This window comes from Haemaphysalis longicornis, unplaced genomic scaffold (assembly GCF_048455015.1).
Source record: "Haemaphysalis longicornis isolate Haplotype H1 unplaced genomic scaffold, Haemaphysalis longicornis Haplotype H1 scaffold_2, whole genome shotgun sequence".
Lineage (NCBI taxonomy): Eukaryota > Metazoa > Arthropoda > Arachnida > Ixodida > Ixodidae > Haemaphysalis > Haemaphysalis longicornis.
The window spans coordinates 155,614,497-155,635,596 of record NW_027526295.1 but is presented as its reverse complement, the minus strand read 5'-3'; the positions used below and the strand labels follow the sequence as shown (position 1 = coordinate 155,635,596).

At 49.2% G+C, this 21,100-nt stretch overlaps 1 protein-coding gene across 7 annotated transcripts in view; it reads right to left on the bottom strand.

The window, feature by feature from the left end:
- Pgant5 (polypeptide N-acetylgalactosaminyltransferase 5) overlaps window positions 1–21,100 on the bottom strand; it is a 274,060-nt gene that overhangs the window by 33,233 nt on the left and 219,727 nt on the right. The window lies entirely within an intron of this gene.

The following is a 21,100-nucleotide window of genomic DNA, read 5'->3' as shown; positions in this document are numbered from 1 at the left end:
GATCCATCCCTCCCCGCCTTTTAGTGAGCAATGAAGATTTTGATGTCCAGTCTCACTGGCGACCGAGCTTGCGCTGGTCGACAGGGCACAGGCGGCCATGACGTCAGTGAGCTCCAGTGAACAAGGAACCACTCCCAGCGGGTCACAGGACCCACTTTAGACGCTCAATAAATGTATTCTCTCTCTTTCTCTTCTCTCTCTTTCGCTCTTTCCTTGGGTGCCGGTTCCTCGCAGTTCATCCTCTCTGTCAGGCTTCGGGCTTCTACGAGAGTGCTCTCACGCTCTCCCATTACGGTGGCTAAATTTAGCACGTAGGGTTGAAATGAACCCAAGGAACCTCCATAGTGAAACTCCCCACTCAGGGGAGGTTCAAAAGAGTGCACTCGCCGGCAATCCCACCGCGAGCGCGGAGCGACGGCTGGCTTCAAACCACTGCGCTCGTGATTTGCATATGTTCGCGGACCGCGAATGGGCCAGGTCGCTCACGCAAGCTGCCTTGCCCTCTTTTCGCGGGGCAACCCCCGCAAAGCTTCTTTCCAGAAGCAGAGAGCCCCCCGAATTTCAACGCGATTTAATGGGTGTTTTCCTCGCACTTTGGGACAAACTCTGAAAAGTACTGTAAACGAAACGCGAAGGGGCGATAAACCGGCCGTTACGCGCCACGACGTGCTCGCTTGCACGCGACACCAGGTGTCCGTTCCCGGCGGGCTCTCTGCCAGCAGGTGCTGAACGCGTGCTCGTACGCCGAGTCGTTCATAGCGTGGACGTGGAGCAGCAGATTACCATGGAAAAGAGTACCTTACAAACACGGTATGATTGGCGCACCCTTTAAGTCAGAATGCACTTATGGCCGACCTGCGTGAACTTTCTGGGATAAGAAGCGGAACAGCAAGGACGTTCTTTTAAAATAAGAAAAGAAAAAGAGAAAGTGGTAGCCTGCGTTGTGATCAGGTGCACCTTCTCCTATTTTGGCTGTTGTTCAGGCTGCAGTTTGGACTTCACCCTTTGTTCGTGAGCTTGCGCGCACACGCGCACGAAGATTTTTCTTTCTCGTGAAAGGCCCGACATCGGAATACGACCCGCGTGATTGCGTTTGAGCCAAGCTCAACGTCCGACATGCCGAGGCTACGCCTGGGCTATTGGGCGCGCCGTAGAGGAGGGCCGTTAGGCCAGTGGGTAATCTTTAAAGCATGCTGACTTATTACACACACGGGCGTTCTTGTTTCTCGCCTTCCCCGCAACAGCAGCCTCCGCCGACCGATATCGAACCAACGTCCACGCGTGCCCAGCAGCACAACACCTTATTCATGAAAAACCACGGCGTATCCCTGCGTCCGATAATTGTACCCCATAATCGAAATGTTATTTGAAAATTCACATTCTGTTATTCATAGTTTACCTCAACCATTTCGATACTTTGAATCTCGAATTTCCACAAAAGCGACTTCGCATACGCTGCTTTTTTGCACACTTATGCTTACGGCACCAACCGACGTTAGCGGATTAGACAAGGGGGGAAAACCCAACACAGATCCCATTCAGTTCCGTAAAGGGCATACCCACGGCTCCTAAGAATAATGGTGTGCCGAGTCCGCAATCATATAATACACAGTAATTTTGGGGGGCAGCAAACTGGCTTCGTTAAACGCGATACTTCGTTCAAAGCGGGAATGATTCGCGGCCCATGCATCGCAGTGAAGAATGAAACGCTTCGAATAAAGCGATTTGGTTATAAAGGGCAATTAGTGTAGTTTAATGCCCAGATTCACAGCGTTCACCTGGCAAAGGGTAACGGCACAGAATTCAACACTCCGCGCAGTCTTACCTCTACGGACTGAAACCAGGCGACGAAAACAACTACGAGGACCGCTGTTACTCTCTTAAAATACTTCTTTGGCAGCCCACCACCTCGGACAAAGAATGAACACGAGTGCGAGCGTGCTCGTTAGATCAACCACTCCACCGGAGGAACGCATCACAAGCGCGCATGAGTCTGCGCAAGAATTCGTCGAAACGATTGAAGAATACAAGTGAACACCCGAGCCGCCACCACAGTGAACAACACATCACTGTTTCGCAAAGGCGGCGGGGTCGAGCATACACAGGGCCAAACAAGGCAGGCGGGGGTTGGGGGTTGAGGGGTGGGAGGCAGAGGTCTAAGGACTCCCTAATTAGCATACAGAAGCTTAAATTTGCATTCCTAAAAACGAGAGCGCGAAGGTGAAGGAGCCTCGCAATCTCGAGTCCCCTCGTCAACGCTGCAGGCGTGCCAGCTTCTTCACCGTGAGCCTACTCTGTTCTCCGTGTATTTCACGGCAGAACTCGCTCAAGACAACGAAGGCTGCTAGAAGGAAGCATAACCAGATTCGAGAGAAAATTTCGGCGCGGGAAGTTTGAGCGAGAGAACCGCGGAGCGAAACGGCAATTACGCAGAGGGCATATGCCAGCGAAAAGAAAAACCGCAAGGAAAGAAGAGAAAAACAGGAAGATAAAGGCCCAACGCCTTCCGTATGCATTTTATATGCTGTACAGCTTTCGCTACACAGCGACATTGTTTATTCAGTATTTGTTGAGGTATGGAGACGACCGACCGCGGAGAAACCGAAGAAATGAAAAAAAAAAAAAAAAAAAAGCAAAGATAACGTTTCCAGCGGTGCTCTCATGGTAGCGAGACCTCTATGAAGGCAACACCGAAGGCAGCGACGTTCACAACCAGAGCAATGCAGTGACGTACAGAGAACGATGGAAGACGGGTGTGGGGTGATGTGTGGATGGCCAACGCGCTACCGGTATCCGAGATTTTAAAGCAACGCTTTGATACTTTCGTCCAGCGACCTCGTGGAGGATGCGCAAGGTCACCTTTTGACCTTTGGAGACACACCTCCGGCGACACACCCCTCAAAGCGCATCGTGTGATTCGCCGGGCCCGCTGCTGGCGCCTGCAGGCGCCGCCAGCGGTCGCAACCGCCGCTGCGGCCGACAACCCCCGCAGCCTCCCATGCAAGCGGCGCTAGGTCGTTTCGGACAACGTGACTCGCCTCGCGACCGGCGAAAAGGAACGGTGCGTTCGCCATGAATGAACGCCGCGTTCGCCCGGCCCCCTCCTGTGAGCGTTGCACGGAACCGAACGGCTTTGAGACGTGGTCGGCAATTCAGCTACATGAAAGGTTAACCAAGCGAAACCAAGCCTCAGCCAAGCTTTCGCTTATACTGTACTTATACCTGTGCTATACTATAGCTATACTTATACCTGTGCTACACGTCATTTCAAAGGCCTTCCGAAGGCCTTCGAACCGACTGCCTATCGTGAGCCCCATTGCAAATACATAAGGTGCATTTTCAAGTGAGCATTCAACTGTCAATTGAAAGTTGCCGTGTAGCACAGGCTTTAAACGTGCATGTGAAGTTCAGACAGCGAGTTTGAAACAACGCATGCGCTGTTATAACTGACAGCCTGAATGCATATGTAGAATAAAAACAAAAGTGCCCAACAAAGACAAGGCGGTCGCAAACGGCGTAAGCGCGGTATCTACAACAGAGGCCCGCTCACTCGGTATACAGTTCCGCATTGAAGGGCAAGGAAGACGTTGCAAGTTTTAAATCACGAGAGGCGGCGCGTGGAGACTGCAGCTAGAGGGGTGCCGCTCATAAATATCGGAAGTGAAACCCTTAGGAAAAGAGATGTAGGGTGCATCCGGGTATTTCCGTCGCAGGGATGCTGTTTACGGTTTATTCGCACGCGCGGTGGTCCAGTAGGTTTTTATTACACCCGCACACAACCGAGTTCCAAATGTATAGACTGACACACGCGATGTTATTTAAAACCTTTTTAAATGCTACTCCAAACTGGTCTTAGCTTGAGAACCGATAAAAACAACTCACTGCACCCTATTTTCTGTATTAATTGTGTTTCCTCCTCCTCACCACGCCACAATTAAGACTAGCCACTCTAAGCAATGCTTTCTGGTCCACAAAAAAACTTCAAAATGAGCCTTTCTGGCGGCGTTAGGCTGCAGACGGCAGAGCAATGTGAGGGAGGAGGGTAAAAGAACAAGCGAGGGTAAAGTGAACCGCCTAACAAGGTGGTGCTACAAATGCGCTCATGATAAGGCTCGATAGAGGAAATTTCAAGTGGGAAGACAGCTTTTGTATTCTCGGATATACGACGATACACACCACAGATCATGTGTCGCTGTTACTACGAAGTTTTCTTGGAGAGAATTCTATGGTTAAAGTTATCCGTGAACGAAGTCTGTGCGGGAGCAGACCGGCTTCATGCTGAAAAAAGCGACAGAGGTTCTCTCCTCCCGTCCCTCCAATTCGCTCTCTCTTCCCTTCCAGCCCTCTGTCAAAGCTCGTGTGTAACTCGACAGTGAGAAAACGAAGCCCGTACGCCAGCTCCGCCACACTGCCAGCGGGCATTGCAGTGTAGCCGACCCGGGCAGCAGTTCTTGCCCAGTAGCGACAACTCCTCCTCTCACGTCTCTCCCCTCATCCCCTCCTTTTTGATTTCCGGCAGCGTCCGGAACCATTTGTTTCCTAGCTTCCGGCCGTGGAGGATGCTGCTTCCATTGTTGGCTGCTTCCGAGCACGCCCCGCGCTTTGCGAGCGGTGAATTCGAACCACGAATTTGAAAAAAAAAAAAGCTTCATCCTATACTAGTGGAGAATGCCTGAAATACATGTTTGCTGTGTGACTCGCATAGGTCGGCAAAACAGAAAAAAACTCACTCAATCACAATTTTTTTTCATTAACGCTGTACTCAATCAATCTCAGACTCAAAAAGCTCGTCTGTTCTCAAAATCACTCATACTCACACATCACATACTCATTTGAAATCGCACTCACTTGTACTCAGACTCATTTGTCCTCACGAGTATTCGTACTCAATCTGTACTCACTGACTCGAGATCGTGCACGGTGCTTAACGTCGGGTGCCGTTGCGCACATAAGAGTGGTATGCCGTTGCGCATACCACTCGTAAATCTGCTTCTTCATATGAATTACTTCATTATAATAATGGAAACGCGCACTTTTTCGCGTCAGCTGGTAATGCACAGCCCAAATTGCTCGCTTTGAAAACCAGACTGAGGCGTATCGCAGAAAATGCTTGCGCAAGTATGTTACCTAGCATCGATAATCGCGCGCTCATTTTTGAGTGAAACAAGAAGCCCTCCCGCATAAATGATTAAACGCAACAACTTGTGCTATGTATACGCGCCTACGCGATCAGATTGCAGCTCGATCGTCACCTCGAAGCACGCCAGTGAAACGGGCGGGAAGCAGCCGAAGTCAGAACCGGAACATAGGAACCGGAACCGGGCACGCTTAGGCACCGGAATCGGTAGCGAACAGGCGAAGAGAAACTTTTGCGTCGGCCAATGAAAGCCACTGTCGGTGCCGCAATCGTTCTCGCTACTTAGCTAAGCCGTCCGGAAGAACTTCAGGTGTTAGCAGACGGCTCAAAATAAAATGCGCCCAGGTGAACGCACCGGAATTACAAGGGTAAAACTTTTTTGCAAACCTACGGCTACAACTTTTGTAGTGAACGCAACAGGCATCTCTCGGGGTATCCACGTGACCTTTATAGTACAGTTGACCATTCCCCTTCGCAGGTAACCGCTCGTCCACTTCTACGTCCACTAACGTACAACCACCAAACTCTCTTGAACTCCCAAGCGTTCGAGCACAAACTGCAGCCCACGGAGAATTTAGAGAGCCTCAAACTCAAAAGTTGGCGCGAGCCCGAGTGAGCGAACGCAGAGTAAGCGACTGAGACTGTCAGCATGGTCCCTGGAAAGAGTGGGCTAGGAACCATTTGTGTAGGCCTGTCTAGGGACCAATTGTCGGTCTACTCATTCAAACAAACAAACAAACAAACAAACAAACAAACAAACAAACAAACAAACAAACAAACAAACAAACAAACAAACAAACAAACAAACAAACAAACAAACAAACAAACAAACAAACACAGATCGATATAGAGATAGAGAGAGAGAAAGAGAGAGAGAGTGGGGAGGGAGGGAGGCTTCACTGAAACGCTCTGGTAAAAACTTGTCGTCGCACAGAGCAAAAATTTACTCGTTAAAAGCTTTTTGGTCTTCAATCGCAATACATAGAACAACGCCAACAAAATAACTGTCCTTCCCGACTGCCATAGCTTCAAAGAAAAGGTGATAAAACGGCGCTCCAAACATGCCCCGCGAAGTAAAAGAAATAGTAACAAAACAAGGCTGAACAAACGAAGGTACACGTAGCGAAAACAATAACTCCCGGTGCGACCCGAGAAGTCGAGGCACACACAGCCCCCGTGTCACCGCCTCTGTTCGCGCCAAAGTCACGTCCGGCGTGACTCAGCGCAAAACAAGGCCGGCGAAGCGAACAGAAACTACCAAGTTTCTTAAAAGTCGCGCCACAAGAAGCGGAAAAGCCGCCGTACTGGCCGGCAAGTCCCTAGTGTACATAGGTACGTAAAAATGGCGGGAAAATTAAAAAATAAAGCTCGTAATGAAGCATGGAAAAGGTCATATGTCAGCGTGCGAGATTGTATGTGTGCGCCTGCTGCCACGGCAAACAGAGATCAAGTGTGCACAACTTATACAGAGCGAGAGAGAGAGAGAGAGGAATCAACTAAAGGAAAAGACGTCGGACGGAGGCACGATGAGCAAAACATGGCGGGCTTTTCAAAGGGGCAGCGAAGGAAGTCAAGTGGAAAAGAGCTGACGGACGGTGACTAAATCGCCTTTTTAAAGAGATAAGCGACCTTTTTTTTTTTTTTTACCTTTCTGCACTAACCAAGTCGAGTGGAAAAAACACAGTTAAAAAGAAAGCGAGCCCAAAGAATGAACTTCGGCGTTTCGTCCCTGCGCGAGCGACGATAACCCGCTGAAAAACAGCACGAACCACCAGGGACGAACGGAAGAGCCGGCCCAAGATAAGAAATAAATAAAACGAGGCAAGTTTTGTAGCAGAAGGCGATAAAATATGAGAGATAAAAAAGTGGGAACAAAACGAAGCAAAAGCAAATTAAGGCCGTGAGCCGGGGGAGAGTGCAGTGGGGGAATAAGGAGCAGACGCGAAAAAAATGTCGCAGCTGTTTGCACAGCCTCTGTCTATTCCACCCAACGCACCGCCGTTTTCCCCGCCTGTGCGGTCACCGCTTTTTCCCATTCCCTTCTCCGTCCCCCTCCCGTCTCCCAGGGGTCAGAGAAAGTCGGACCGAATTCAGCAAAGTCACGTCGCAGTGTGCGAAAACCCAAAGCGTGTGCCCGCGATGCCCACACCCGAACTCAAACAGACGTGAAAAGGGAATTGCTGTCGTAGAATTCAAGACAAGAACCGCAAGTTTCCTCATATCATCACGGCGAATGCTTGTCGCAATCAAACTGCTGCTTGGCAATTTTATTAACACAGTCTTTTTTTTTTTTTTTTCGAGACCCCTCTGTCAGGATAAGAAACGGCAAGGCGCAGCCCTTACCTGCCTGATGAAAAAAAAAAAAAAAAAAAAGAGGGAGATAAGATCGGTTGGCCCACATCCCTCAAACCGCTTCCCCACTTTCTCTTCCCACCCTCAGTTTCCAATCAGTCACTTTCCCCATTTGGCGCCGTTGCCAGCGCCAACGAAGATAAGTGAAATGAAGGGGAGGTCGCTGAGAACAACCGCCAACACTTCGAAGTGCTGGACAAAAACAAAATGTTAAGAGAAATTCAACTCTGTGAAGGCGGATGACCCCCGAAGTTAAATTTTAAGTACACGACAAAGAGCTAACGGAGAATTTGGGCGAAAGGTAGGCGCAAATTCTACTTCTCTCGGGCGCTGACGGCTGTCATCCCTAAGAAATAGTTTTGTATCTCGGACTTGATGCGTACATGCAACCGGAGCGTTAAATTTTGCCGTGGGCAAACGGGGTTAAACTAAGTTTGCCGAGCAAGAACTCGGTCCTGCCGAAGCGGCTGTCAGACAGCCGCCTCCTCTACAATTGCGCCACAGCAAGCAGAACCCGCAGTGAACGCGCAGACTACGTACTGAAGCCGACGTTTTTCGAGCAAGAGCTCGCCTTTCGCTCTCAGAGTTCGCTGCAGGGAGCGCGCACACTTTCTGATGTCCCGTGCCCTTACTCGGCTTCACTTTTCTCTGTCGACGCGACGTTGCACACGCATGGACGCAGAAAATTTGCCGCGTGAGCTATATCAGAGTCCTTCAATGCCTTCCTTCAATGCCTTCAAAGCATTGAAGGACTCTGGCTACATACAGCTTCGCTTTAAACAAAAAAAGAGTTTCCCCGTATCTGCTTACTACGTTGCATATGTCGCCCGTCGAAAGACGATAGTCGACAGACGATATCCCGCACCTGACACGCAAATGCCTCTGTTTTCTCTCCCGCCGACTTCCCACGCTCTTCCCCTTCCGTCTCGCTTCTACCACGATAAACACAGTGGATGTTTGCGAAAGTCAGCTTAATTTTCCCGCCTTCGCACTGCCCGCGCGCCAATTTTTGGAACCATTCGTCACTGCTGGATTTGGAATGGCGCCTGGAGGTCTAGGCTCCGAAGCGAGCGTTTTCTGTATTTTATTAGGGGCTCGCGCTGTCGGCGTCTCTTGCCGTCGTCGTCGTTTCATGTAGTCACGATACTAAAACACCAGGACGCTCATTTTCCAGAGCCTCGCGCTAGAACGTTTCATCTCCGTGGGCAAAAACGCGCGCTAGAAGAACCCACAGGGACACTCGCGTTTCAACGCCTCGTGCTAGAACACCTCGTGCTTCAAAGAAAAGAGACTCATGCCGCAAAGCAGTATAAGTCTACCCCCAACTGTTTCATCTCCGTGGGCAAAAACGCCAAGGCGCCAAGAATACTGTCACACACTGCATGCTTCGCACCTCCGCAGGTTTCACGTTAACTGCATGCATCGCCACTCCCCAGGTTTCACGTTAGTAGAGATGGCCCGGAATTTTTTTTTTTTCGAAGCATTTTTCTCAACACGTTTTTAAAATGTTCTATCGCAAAACTCGAGCACACATATACTTTTAATTAAAAGAACACTGATAGAGCCAGCTATGTATTGATGTTTTACCTCAACCATGACTTATGGTTTTTTAGTATCGTACAGATTTAGTGGTTTGGAAAGGTTTTGCTAATACGAACTACTTTATCTAGAATCCTTTAACCTTTTGGCCGGGTGGCTGAATCGAGGGAGGGACGGACGGACGGACGGAAGGACAGACAGACAGACAGACAGACAGACAGACAGACAGACAGACAGACAGACAGACAGACAGACAGACAGACAGACATGCAGACAGACAGACAGACAGACAGACCAAAATATTTTCGGGTTTAAGGAGTCCATGAAAGACAGCAGTCATTAAAAAATATGCTTCGTAAGGTAGAGTGAAACGACGCCGGATGACGGAGGCCTCCGGACACGCCTTTTCTCTTTCATTGGGCGATTTAAAGCTTGCACATTACAAGCATTTGCGAGACTGTTCGTGAGCCCAATCGTGGCAAAAACGCGCGTGAAACGTGCGGCCTATGCCCCTAAAGTATGCATGCGCGCAACAAGCATGATAATTTCGGTTTAGTGTGTCTTGTTTTCGACAAGAGGTACTGATGAGGTTGGAGGAAAGTCCCCACGTGGGCAAAACGGCCGCCTAACCGAATTCTAAGGGTCTAAATAAAGATGAGGAAAGGAAGCAAGTACAAAGACGTGCAGCTGACTGAACAGAGACTGGAATGCTAATTGAGGAAGGCAAGTGAGGATGATATAAAGTGCAACAGCTACCACCTCTCACGAACAAAATTTATTTTACTTGACCCAGCCACTTACAGGAGCGCTGAAATTAGAAGGGTAGTGTAGCGCGGATGTGTTAGAACGTACGGCGACATGGCACATGCCATCACCCGATAAAAATCAATCAATCAATCAATCAATCAATCAATCAATCAATCAATCAATCAATCAATCAATCAATCAATCAATCAATCAATCAATCAATCCGAACTTTTCACTGGCAGTTATTTTATGCTAATTTCAACCTTCACCTCAATCAATCAATCAATCAATCAATCAATCAATCAATCAATCAATCAATCAATCAATCAATCAATCAATCAATCAATCAATCAATCAATCAATCCGAACTTTTGACTGGCAGTTATTTTATGCTAATTTCAACCTTCACCTCAGCACTACTGGGCTTGCTGTGAAGCACCATTTAAAGACAAGCACATTTTATTGTCTGTTGCCAGCTAGGAAGAAGAAGCGAGTCATAAAATGCCGCACTAGTCATGGCAGTTTATCCCGTCGCGAAACTGGCCATTGACAGAGAAGCGACCACGGGTCTTTCCCCGCATTACCAGTGGTTAGCTACTCCATAACGGCGAACGTTACAGCAGCGTGGCGTTATAGAGAAGGGAGTAAATGTTTATTGAAAAGGAGAAGAGGTCGGCCTGAGAAATTGATCTTGGGCCTGCTACTTCCCTCTGGGGGGAGGGTACTGAGGACAGAAAAAGAAAGGAATGAATATGGAAGGTATGGGAAATGACAATGAAAGCGACAAATGAACTATGTACAAGCAGTAAAACCAATAAACGTCTCACGTACAACGGGGCGCTGAATCAGATGACTACAGTTCACTTTTTAGCACATGACTATCATCCATGAAAAAGAAAGAAAAAAAAACTGTTCAGACATTATTTCGCAGTCTGTTCAATTTTGTCGCAACCTAGAGGCGAGAATCCAAAGAGGAGTCACCAAGAAATGTAAGCAGGGCTTTAACGGCTAGGCTTTGCTTCCTGTTGTCAGCCCACGTGCCCAAAATCTTTTGTTCGGACAGAGGGCGAGTGTCCAAGCGTAGTAAAGCTGTCTCAAGGTTCATTCGATCACTGGAGTACTTTGGACAAGCACTAAGCAAATGTTCGATAGTCTCAGGACAACCGCACAGAAGGCAGTCTGGGCTGTCCTCTCGTCCGATTGTGTGAAGATACTTCCGCGTCAATGCTACTCCAAGACGCAGCCTGTGTAGCAATGTCTCTTGACTTCGGCGAAGACGAGGAGCATGACTGACCCAGAACTTCCGCTCTGGATCGAGATTGTGAAGGCGTTCATGTCGATTCTGCGGGTCCGACAGCACCGAAGGGCACTTAGGCTGTCAGTGGAGGGCTACGAACTATATCGACCACCTGTCATTCTTAACGTGCGCCCGAACTTCGTACACGGGGTCATTACTGTTTTCGGCTTTCATGAGCTGGGAACATAGCACACGACCTGCCTTCATAGAAGCGCACAGCATCAGCTACTGAATCGACGGAGTCTTACGTTACGCGGCAAACTACAAGCGTGTTGAAACAGCGCTGCAAGGACGTATCACTGAATGTTGGTACCCTTCTAAAGATGCCTACCCAAGCTTGAAAACATCCAAATTTATTTGCAGGCAATCATCCTAAGGGAAATCATCCTTCTTGTCTCAAAAGCAAAGGCAGCAAGCGGAAGCGGTATACACACAAAACAGCCCAAAAACTGAGCTACGCGATAAGAGGTGCCACGGATGAAACAAACAAAAAAAAAATCGTAAGCCTGCCTTTAAGTGGGGTGTCTAACTCGGCGCGAAAAATGACGCGCCATTCTTCACAAACAAGCCTGACACGAGGAGAATCGATGTAAAGGCCGAGCTAGACCGTGCAGATACAGCGCGCCCGCGGAAATAACCACGCACGCGGCCGTGGCATAGCCTAAGCAATCTCGCCGCCCCATCGAGTAACGCCTCCGACGCAAGGAAGCTGGCCCTCTCTAATCAAGACGGCCGCCTACCCTCCCTTTCACGAAGAAGACCGTCTCGCTAGGCTACTGATAAATACAGTCTCCGCACCCTGACGTCTCTTATCCATGTGCCATTCAAAAAAGACGATGCAATCACGTGACCTAGTTCCGGCAAAGGCCAAGAGGCCTGCGCGTACCTCCACGGTGACGGTAAAAGCCGCGCTGGATGGATGGCGGGGAGCAGCGGAGGGCAAGGGTTGGGAAGCAATACCGAGAAAGCGCAAAAGTAGGGATGAAGGGAGGAAGAGGGAGAGGAATCGAGAATGAGGAGGAGGAGGAGGAGGAGGAGGACGCAGCTGCAGGATCCGCGAGGCGCCGCTTCGATCTTTAAGCATGATTGAGCGAAGTCATGTCACAGATGCGCCTAGCCGGACTATTTTCTTTTCTCCGTCCGGAGGCTTCCTCATTCCATGGGAAGATCAGGGAAGAGGGGGAGAAACGGGAAGTGGCGGGTTGGGTGGAGGAGAAGTGGGGCTGTCGACTAGAGAAAAAAGTGTAGAATTAAGCCGACCGTTGGCTTCCCGGCGCTGTTGCTTCGTGTGGCGGCGGACGTGACAGCGAACGATTCTGCATTGGTCTCGAGACGCCAGAGAAGAGGCTGGGAGTCCCGGCTGAGCCGCGTCAGCTCAAGTCGTCTCGGGAAGCTTTAACCACGGCATGCATAAATGACCCGGCGTCGGCGTAATGGGAGGCTTATCGCATCAAGTCGCGCATTCGGAAACCGATATGCCTTCTGTGCTGCTCATGTAAATGCAGATCCGGGATGAGATGAGCAGGCACGTCCGACGAGACGCGTAGGCTGTCGGAGGAATGCTCGAGGGGCGAGGATTTTATGAGCAGGATAACGACGACTTTGGTTCTCGAAATGGCGCTACGACATCCACACCAAGCGCTGTACACAACGTTAAGGAGCGTGGCGTTCATGTAACGAGGGCTTTAAATAATTTAATGATATCCCCACACGATACACATGGAGGTGGGCTTAAACGCCCTGCGTGTCGCAGGGCCGATAGTCACTACTGATCTAATCGCAATTGGTCAGCTATACAGCGCAAGCTCGCGTAACGGGGGAAGGAAACTCGCGAATGTGATTAGTCAACTATCCCGTTGAAGCAGCGAAATGCTTATCGAAGTTCGAGTAAGCCAAGGCTTCCACAACAGAAACGCAGTCGGGCTTTATTCCCAATATAGACGGGAGAACAAAAAATCGTGCACACCTTCGTCTAACGACGACATATGGTTGAACGTAAAGCTTTCGCGTGATGAATTCTTTGGTTGGCCAACCCCTCACTGCGGGTATGTGCTACTCTGGAGGTACGTACACTTTTCTAGAATACCCACAGCAACTCTTGGGTGTACACTCCGTAGGCCTAACGTTCAGGTTTGATGTTATATATATATATATATATATATATATATATATATATATATATATATATATATATATATATATATATATTGTTACGTGGAAGCAGGACGAAGATGAGACGAAAGATGTGATGGGGTGAAGCGATCTATTTACATTATGTACATAGAGGCCATGACACAGCCCGCGCAAAGGTTCGCGCCAGGCACTAAGTCGTCGTCGTCGTCATCGTTCTTGGTTGAAGGAGATGTGAGGCATTGCCCACCTTAGTCCCGTAACAATATATATATATATATATATATATATATATATATATATATATATATATATATATATATATATATATATATATATATCAAGAGGCCCTTGAGGGTCAGGTGCAGCCGGAAGTTTATTTGGCGGTCTTAGAAGAGCAGAAAACGATGACGAGGATGTCCACAAGAGTAAAATAGAGATCTTGGTGAGATGGAAAGGATGAAGTTGGGAGTAAGGTCCGTAAGGCAGCAAGGGGTCGCTGCGGGTGGTAGCCCGATGAACAGGAAGTGGTGACGCGACATAAGTGCTGTCTTTCTCTCTATCTCTCTCGAACTCACCCACTCACACGCGCGCTCACACATGCACCGTTTCCATAATGAAACCCTCACCAGCCACTTACTCGGGAGCGGGGAACACGTGGCACAGCTAATGCTCATAGTACCTATGCTCACGGTACAGCACATGCTCATAGTATCTATAGATGTACAACCAGGAAAATGGCAATTTTATGTTATTTCTCTTCCGGTAGCAGCCCGACAAACTTCCATGTACATGCGAGATGTCGTATAGTTACTGAAGTAATGAAAAATACCGCACATATAACCCCGGGCTGCCGTGCGGCAGAGAAATCACCCAAAATTGCTGCTTTCGTGGTCCGTAAACTTTTGCTCTTGGGTGTACCTCATCGGATCGGTAATGCAAGCGCACAATTGCAGCAGCGGGATAAAAGTACTTTCATTCGAACGGGCAAGGCACAGCTATAGGTGTAATAGTGGACATGCAGGAAGCATCCCCGTACAGCGTGAGTAAGGTCATCTGGGACAACTCGAGGAACTCCTCACTGGCAAAGAAATGGCGCTCCGGGGCGAGTAAACCACGGGTGCGCGTTTCAATTCGAGGGACTCTTCGCGCGCCGCCCCACCTTTCTTCTCCGAGGAAGCGCGTACGACGCAGCAGACACCGACAAGAAAGCCACCGTAAGTATACACATAAGGCAACATCAACACGGAAAAAAACAAATACAAATTTAAAGCGTCCCTGCACGGAGTGTTTCTTCGCCGGGGGACATTTCAGAGCTCTTAGAGTCTGAATGAAGCGTGGTACGATTTGGGGTCTCAACGTCTGCGGATGAAAATAATAAAAGCTGCGCATCACGGAGAAATGGAGATGAGAGGAAGCTACCAACGTTGCGCGCGTCGCAGCAGAGCCGGAAATAAAAGAGCAAATAAACAAATAGAAGAGCGAGAGATGCGCCGAGGCAGGAGAGGCGGTTATATGAGGCAGAAGAAGCGTAAAAGATGACGCCTTTATAACGACGTCGCCACCGAGTGACAGAGAGGGAAGGGGGCGGTGAGGACTTAAAGAACCGGATCAACGAGGTATGCAAAATTACCCCTGCTTCTTTCCTTTTTATGACCGTAGCGTGCCAAGCCGGGAAAGAATGACACGAAGACTCCAAAAGACGTTGCCCGTGCCTCCACAAGCATATCCACGACCTGCGGGGCAGCAAAGTACGGATAACGCATGACCGGAGCGCGATCACAGCTCTGGCCGCGGAGTCGAAAAGATGCGACGCGCCTGCACGCACGCGTCGCCGTAAAAAGGAGGGCCTTTACAACGTCGCAGAGGTTCTAACCGTCCTTTCGCAGACTCTCTTTTTATTCCCTCGTCTCCCGAGCTTCCTTTTGTTATTCTGGCGTCATCTACCGCAAAAAGGGAGGACGCGCTCGTTCCCGAACGTCCGGAAGAAATCCTTCCACGCTGCCGTTTCTTTCTTGCTTTTGATGAACGTGTACCATCAGCGACGGCTTCACGACGCATTTCATCCTCCGTAAAAGCGCGGCTATCATCGCGAGGATGGAGTCGTCGAGCATAGAAAGTTGCGACTGCAGAGTAGGGGGGAAAAAATATACGCATGCGTGCAGAAATGCGGTCGGCAAACAAAGAAAACAAAAATACCGTGAGGGAGACTAACGCCCACCCCCCCTCCCCCCCTTTCCGCCCCCTGTAACATCAGTGTTCCTGTTGCCGCGACGCACGAAAACTAACCAACGGAACCCGTGAAATGCAGTAAGGTTAAGTTGATCACCTGTATCGTTCTAGAACAGTTAGCGAAGGGAGGTGGCTAGCGTGATGGCCTCCGTTTGAATTATCGCGATAATATATAGCTTCTCCAGCTGAAAAACAGATCATGAGGTGTAATCAGAAACGCCTTTTTTTCTTCTTCTCGTGGATGGAGTCAGCACCCCTAATTCCGCTCTTGTCTTCAGCGACAAAACTTTTTTTTTCTTCGCCCTCGTTGAAATTGGACGAATGACAAAGAAAAAAAAAACAGTTAGGCAAAAATGAACCTCAGTTGAAGAACGATTCATTTGCGTGGTCTGCTGGAGCGGAGAGGTATAAAAAACCGTTAGGTAAATATGAAACTTAGCTGAGAAACGATTTATTTGCGTGGTCCGCTGCCGCGGTGATGTAGGAAGTGACCACGCGTTAAAGATTACCATTTGTCCTTATGCCCCAACTACGGCGCGCCACACAGCCAAGGTGTAGTTGCGGCGCGTGAAAGCCTCACTTTTTTTAATTACCTTCGCGGACCTATTTTATCGCGAATCGGGCATACTACTGCCCATATTCGCCCATTGTCGCCTTGCCGCCACCGCTGGAACCACAGTGTAACGGAGTAGTGAAACGTCTACAAATTTTCCTGCCTATGCACTCTTCTTCACCGCGCACAGTTACGTCACCACCATCTCCATCATCATCATCCTCCTCTCCATCATTTCCACAAGGAGGAAGCACCAAAGGGCCAGTGATGCGCGCAGGCAAGATTTTTATGTTCTTTTGTGCGTGGTTATTTTGATGCGCAAACGTTATAAAATGGAGGCCCGTCAAAATAAAACAGCGGTGCGCCTCCAGGCACGTATACGGAGTGGCTACATCTGCGCATTTGAAATACGGCGTATTTTCGATAGACGAAAATCGGGTAAACGGAACTACCGTCCAAGCGATACAAAGCGCCTCTCAGTTGGTTGGTGCTGCAGTAAAGCAACGTGAAACAACCACCACGAATAACTGGAACCGAAAATAGGCCCGAAATGGCAAACTGGCCCAGCGCAGCGAAGACATTTACAAAAATTTTACTTTCACACGAAAAAAAAAAAAGAACTGCCACAGCCTACTTATAAAAGTGCAATAAAGTTTGTTGAGCGGCTATCATTGTACGGCTATCATAATTACAAAGATTTCGCATCGCGCAATGCTCAACTGATTCTCCCGCACTAAACGAATTCTCCTGATAAACAGAACATATTTTCCCTGCCTCTCGAAGTTCCCTTTAACGAGAATACACCGTAGACCACTGGCACTCTCTCAGCGTTGCGCCCACACACCGCATGCACGCACGCTAGGCTCAAGTTGGCACGTACATTAAAGAGCCCTCGCAGCCACAGGCCAGTCAGTCGGCAGCTCTAGAGCGAGAAAGCCGAAGCACGGATTGCGCGCGAGTACGCGAGAGCTGGTGAGTGTGGACGAGCGAGGGGGGGGGGGGGGGGGGTCTAATTAGGTGGCAGGCGACGATGGTTTCGTGCCGCCATTAGGGAAAACACAGCGCGGAATCCCGCACCAACGCGGTGGCTTCACGCGCGCGAGAGTCGAGGAAGTTGCTCCCCAAGCGTCGCTCTTTTCAGGCTGGAAATGCGGTCGTGGAGCTGACAGAACCACGAACCGCCCGTTCGAGCCGGCCGTGCGGTAAGCAGTCATCGCCACCAACTCCGAGGTAGAAGAGACACCCATTAGGGCTGAGCACTAGAACCTAACAATCGATCGGTACCCCTTTCCTACATTACAAAAACTACAGACCTGTGGATGATTCCTCTGTCATAGGAATCGGTAAAACACGAAAGTGAAATGTGCAGCGAAATCTGCAGCTGAGCATCATTTGCGGGTCGGCGGCCGTCTTGTGGGTGTGCTTGGCTAGCGACGTCCTTCTGGCGGGTCGCTGCGGCAAAGGTGTACTGGCGTCATTTCCATGACGGATATTACGTCAGTGAAACCTTGGTGTATCTCGGCATAAAACAATTTCGTGTTAAAATATAAAACCCGAAAACGAACAACCCTAAGTATAACTTACTCTTTGGTACTAAAGGTTGCTTCCCCGCAAGAAGACCATGTGTGCAGGAGTGCACCCTTTACAGGCCGCTTGCTTCGTGTACTGGCGTCATTTCCGTGACGGATACGACGCCGGTGAAATCTTTGTGTATCCCGGACGTGTTAAAAAAAAAAGAAAGATTTTGAGCAGCTTTGGCTAGCTGGACTGCAGGCCACTGCGTGCAATCCGCTGAGAAACGATACAGCGGAGAATTCCAGTCGCCAGCAGGCCCACTCACGAGCGAGTATAAAAGCAGCAAGCTCGTTCGTCGCACGCCCAGGCCAGCGTCGCTCGCCTCAGCTTAGCGGTCACCGGCAGCCGCGGCGCATATCCTCAAAAGTGAACCGTTACTGTAGCCTGCATTAACGTTGGTTGCATTTGCATGCTGCGAGCGCTCCTTGCGCGCCGGCCCGCTGAAGAGGCGCAGCGGGCGCCGACGCGGCTGAAACGAAGACAAATCGCCCGAACGCGTGACCTCTCTCCCTGCGGCGCGTGCGTCACTCCAGCGTACGGGAAGAAAAGGCTCCACACCCCAAAGGTAACAAGGCCCGTCCTAAGATTGTTTTCGTCACGCTCTACGGTTTGTTCCCCTCGTTCTTATCAGTTTTTTTTTTGCCTCTTGAGACATACCTATTAGTAGCGGCTCTTGGTTTCAAAGCCTCGGGTTGAGCCGATCACGCGGTGCACGAGGAAGCAGCTCGCAGGGCCTTGCTTCACCGAGGTGTGTCGACAGGATAGTGAAGGGGGTGCAGGCGACCGTGCACTTTCTCGAGACACGCATGCAAGAGAGGGCGTCGTCTCCTAGAATCCCCGTGTTTTCGCAGAATGACAAAAAAAAAATACACGAGGACACACAGCGCGAATGCGACGCGATAAGGGGTCTGCCGCTTCCCTCCCCCTTGTACTCTGATTTTGTGGAATTTATCGTTTTATGCCGTTTACTGGGCATTAAAAAAACATCGAACTAAAACCTGCAGAACAACCGATAAATACAACATTGCCCCAATACACGCCGCGAATGTGGTGGGCAGATGAACCAAACGAGTGCACGACACAAAATCCGATTTACAGGAGCATAGCCTACGCAAGTGCCATAGACGTATACGTGCGATTGTTTGCAGTTAGCGATTTGGCGTACAGTTAATGGGCTTACTGACATTTGGTACGACTACAGCTTAATTTTAGCAGACAAGCACGGGGCTGCCGTTTCACGGCGGCTATACAATGCGGGTGCGATGGCTCCGGAGCGCCGGCTTCATGGCATTTGTATAAAAACTGCGAATGATAATTTAAAGAAGCGCCAACCAGAGAGATAAAAACTGAGTCAATCGCAGAATATGTCCACAACTCCAATCTTTGCTGCCATACTTTGAATTTTAACAATTTCTCCCAGCTAGCTTTCACAACACCTTTCTTCATGCGTTCCAATTTAACGAGGTTAAAACGGGAAATCTTACGCCAGTGAGACACTTCACATTACTTTCTTTCAACCCCCCCCCCCCCCCCTAACTGTCAGAAACATCCAATGAGAAAAAAAAATTCCGCGGGAACTTAAAGGGACTCTGCAACAGTTCGGATAAACCCGTTAACTCATTCCTCCGCGTCTGGAAGCATAGTGGAAGATTTAGTTATCGCCATCACGGACAGCGTGATTTGCTCGTCGCAGCACATACGCGTTCCGTTTCTGCTTTGCTTTTTTTTTTGGCTTTCTCTTTAAAGGGGCTATCGAATGCGTTCATTGCTGCAACTGAAGAAAATACGGCCAAACGCCGCTACACCGCTGCAATGACGTCATTTCAGCGGTCGAAGACCGCAAATAACGGGAAAGGGAAAAATCTTTTGGGCGTTTCCCAGTTATCTGTTGGGAATATAGCAGAAATTTTTGGATGAGGTATACTTTGCGACCCGCTAATCTAAGTACTGGATGTGTTGTTTGACTACGTTCTGCAAGCATTTGGGATGTCCAAGAAAGTAAAAAAAAAAAAAAAAAAAGGTGTTTCAGGGTGCTTACGCGCCTTGAAAGTGAAAGCCTAGCAATTACTAGACTTCTTCTTCGCTCTCATTTAATCCGTCTTTTAGCCCGGGTTGCTTCGACCGACAGACTACTAACCCCACATCGCGCTTTTCCAGAGTCGAAGCTCTCCGCGGCTGGCGTGCGTCTGTTCTAGTCAGAAAGTCCAAGTCATGCTCTGGCCTGCGTGTGACTTTGGAGGTGATCGCGCAGTATATAGCACATGTACAATACGCGGCAAGTGAAACGCGAACATGAAAATACGAAGCAGAACACGCAAATAGCGCGACTTCTTTCCATACAAGTGAAAATGACGCGTGGCTTGGTAAAAAAAAAAAGGGCTTTCCGAACTTATACTTAATAGCGCGCCATTAGTAGACCTCGACGAACGGTATTTTTCAATTTTGCTTGTTCTGATTCATACTTTCGTGTTCGCGTTTCGTTTTCCGCGTGTTGTGCACCGGGACGTTTGGTTTATAAAGCGCTATCCCAACACCTCGTGACTGCGACGGCCATCACGCTACTATTTGGGTTGACGACGATGGTCACTTTACGCGTTCGATGAGACATATAAGGCTGTCGCTTTTAAAAAGACGCTGTAGTCGCAGCCATTTACGTCAAACCGCGCGCATATGCAAAATTCCAATTTATATACGTCTCCGTCCCCCGGCACCATAAGTCAGCCAGCGCATGCAAGCAGTCGCTCTTGCATCGTCACCCCCGTTTCTTTGCATAACCTACGGGACGTTAGTACACACAACAAGCATATTCCTTTTTACGGAACAGTAATCTGGAGCCAACGTGTGTCGCGTTTGAACGATACGGTCATTTAAGAGTAACTTTATTCACAAGTGTACAAACAAAATGAATATTGTTTTCCGTTATTCAGATCACTTAAATACTCGATCGAAAGATTTGTTTCTCTTTCCCGGTCTCGGCGTTGCCCGTGCTATTTAATGGCGCTGTTCGGGCGACGTCGCGGTTGTTGCCGGTTTCCTTTTAGTTGCAACAATAAACGCATTCGAGAGCCACTTCAAAGAGAACCACAACCAAAGCAACGCAGAACCTGGAAGCAAACCACGCAGTGCTGCTTTGTGCTTGTGGTAATCGCAGCCTTTGCAGTGCTTCCAGGCACGCAGGAAACACTGAACGCGTTTATCGCCAGTGTTGCAGGATACCGCTATCGCATATTTAGTTAAATAACTGCAATAAATATTAGTTTTTCTGACACTTATCCGCGCATTCCCGCGGCTTGCGGGCCCAGCGAAAAGCGCACTGCTTTGCTTCGTTCCAAAGACTGTCTGGTTAGAAGAACAATTGTACAATTCTCGCGCAACAACCAGTTTAACGAAACAACATGAAAACCTGAGGGGTGGCGACGCACCAGAGGCTTTTGCGCGCTTTCCAACAGTGACGTCACAAATATCATCCCGCGGCTGGCTGACGCCAGTACAGAGCAAACCGAATTTGAGAACCACTGTGGGCACTATACAAAATGGA